The sequence below is a fragment of the Carlito syrichta genome, unplaced genomic scaffold (genome assembly GCF_000164805.1).
Source record: "Carlito syrichta isolate Samal-C Ts95f unplaced genomic scaffold, Tarsius_syrichta-2.0.1 Scaffold135982, whole genome shotgun sequence".
NCBI lineage: Eukaryota > Metazoa > Chordata > Mammalia > Primates > Tarsiidae > Carlito > Carlito syrichta.
Genome location: NW_007080078.1, coordinates 188,331 through 190,886, shown reverse-complemented (window position 1 = coordinate 190,886; position 2,556 = coordinate 188,331).

Sequence of the window (2,556 nt, the reverse complement as noted above, 5' to 3'; positions counted from 1 at the left end):
GGAAGGATCACCGGAGCCCAGTGGGTTGACGCTGGGGTAGCTGTGAGCATGCCACTGCACTCCAGCCTGGGTGACGGAGTGAGATGCTGTCTCAAAACAAAAACAAAAACAGGCTGGGCTCCGTGGCTCAGCCTGTAATCCCAGCACTTTGGGAGGCTGAGGCAAGTGGATTGCCTGAGTTCGCAGGTTTTAGACCAGCCTGGACAACATAGTGAGACCTCATCTCTACAATAAAATAAAAAAATTAGCTGGGTGTGATAGCTCATGTCTGTCATTCTGGCTACTTGGGGGGAAGGATCGCTGGAGCCCAGCAGGTCGACGCTGGGGTGGCCGTGAGCATGCCACTACACTCCATCCTGGGCGACAGAGTGAGATGCCGACTCAAAACAAAAACTTTCTGCTTCCCTCCCTTTAGAATCTGATTCCACAGGTATCAGACTGCTTGATATTGTCCCACAGGCCAAGGAGGCTTGCTTGTTTTCACTGTTCTGCCTTTTGTTCTTCATGTATTACCCTTGGATATTTTCTGTTGTTATATCTCCAAGTTCACTGCTCTTTTTTCTGCAGTGTTTAATCTATAAACTCATCTTGCAAATTTTTAATTTCAGAAGTTAATTTGGTAATTTTTTTTTTTTTTAGTTAGAGCCTTGCTGTGTTGCCCAGGCTGAAGTGTAGCAGTGTGATCACAGCTCACTGCAGCCTCAGACTCCTGGGCTCAGGCGATCCTCTCATCTTAGCCTCCTAGGTAGCTGGCACCACAGGTGTACAACACCATGTCCAGCTTATGATGACATTTTCCATCTCTTTCCTCATTATTATGCTTATACTTTTCCTTTAAATTCTTGACCACAATAATAATTATTTCAGGGTCCTCGTCTGCTACTCTGCCATCTCTGTACTTTCTGGACTTGTCCCTAATGATTGAACTGTGTCTTATTTATTGGTCACATTATTTTGCTTTTGTGATTTTTTTTTTTGCATATCTAGTAATTTTGGTTGGATGTCGGGTATTGCCAATAAGATGTTAAGTAGCCAGATTTTGTCTTCCTCCTTTATCGCATGCCAAGTCGATTTTTTTTGAGGCTTGCTTTGAGTCTTGGCATGGTTTGCCCCTTCTCTTCTGAATGCCTGAGGTGCCCAGGGAGGCCTCTCTGCTCTGACTAATGAGATTTTCCCAGGCCCACGGGAGTCATGGTGAGTTTTCCACTTGCAGCTCTCTGGAAGTTGCTCTCTACGTCCTCTGATGTGTGTGTGTGGGCTCTCCTCCCCTGCACACATTCTTCAGACTTCATCCAAAGACCCCAGAGGACGCCGATGAAGAGTTCTAGAGTTCTTCTTCGGGTGACTCTTTCTTTCCCAGTAATTTGTCCTGCAAATTCAACCCGTTTCCATAACTGCACACTGGGAGCAAGTATAATTTCTCCATGCCGTGGTAAGGTGAAATGAGACAACCACGCACATCAGAGTACATTGCCTGGTGCTATCAATGTTTAATACATTTGCGCTGTTATTACTAATAAGAGAACGGTCAACAGTTTCAAATGGTGCCATGTTTGAGTAAGACAAAGAGTGTGAAATGACCTACAACCGGTCTCCAGTCCGGCGGTTACGGCCGGCTCTGGCAAGAGCGGCTTCAAAGGGGTCTGGGAGGGGAAGACGTGCGAAGGAGGAGGCCGGGCCCCTAGAAGCTCAGGGCGAAGCGCAGCTCTTCCGGCGAACGACGACACGATGCGAACCTTTCCTCACCTCGAGGGCACTTGGGTCGTCTTGCGTCCCGAGGAGAGGCGATGCACGAGGAAGGCGGAGGGTGAGGCTGGCTTGGACTCGAACTCGCAGCAGCAGGCAGCGAAGGTGAACACGCGGAAGACAGCCTCGCTCACACGTGAAGGCACGGGCAGGGGAGCACCCAGGACCGCGTCTGTCCAGTCCGGGACGGCAAGTCTGATGCGCGGGGACGGGAAGAGCGGGGACGGCCGGCACCCGGTGGGCCCCGGGCAGTCCTCGACGGCCGCAGCGTCCCCAGAGGCTGCTTCGGTGTGGCGGCCGCGTGTCGGCAGTTGCAGAGAAGGGCGGAGGGGCTTCCAAGCCTCCGCCCCGGGGTGGGGAGGGGAGAAGGCGGGACATCAGCGCCCGGTCGTGGGCCGGAACGGCTGCCCGGCCGCGGACGACTGAGAGGGCGCGTGAGCTCGGGCTGGCAGGCGTCCTGGAAGCAGAGTCCAGAAAGCGAAAAGGGCCGGCCGGTGCTTCCAGCACCCGGAGACGCCAAGGCGGGAGGCTAGCTTGGGTCAGCGGGTCGAGATCGGCCCCGGCAACGTGGAGAAGACGCACCGCCCCTGACAAACACAAAGCAAAACAACGGAAAGCCCGCCCCAAGCCCTGCCCATCATCACTTCCGGCCTCTTGATTGGCCGGACCCCGGCGGACGCGCGGCGTAACACGCGCTCGGTCGAACGTTGATTGGCATGCGCGCTGCTCCGGCTGCTCCGGCCCGTGATTGGATGGCCTGTCCGGGCGCCGGCCAATCCCGAGGTGGGGAGAGCCAGCGGAGGCAGGGTT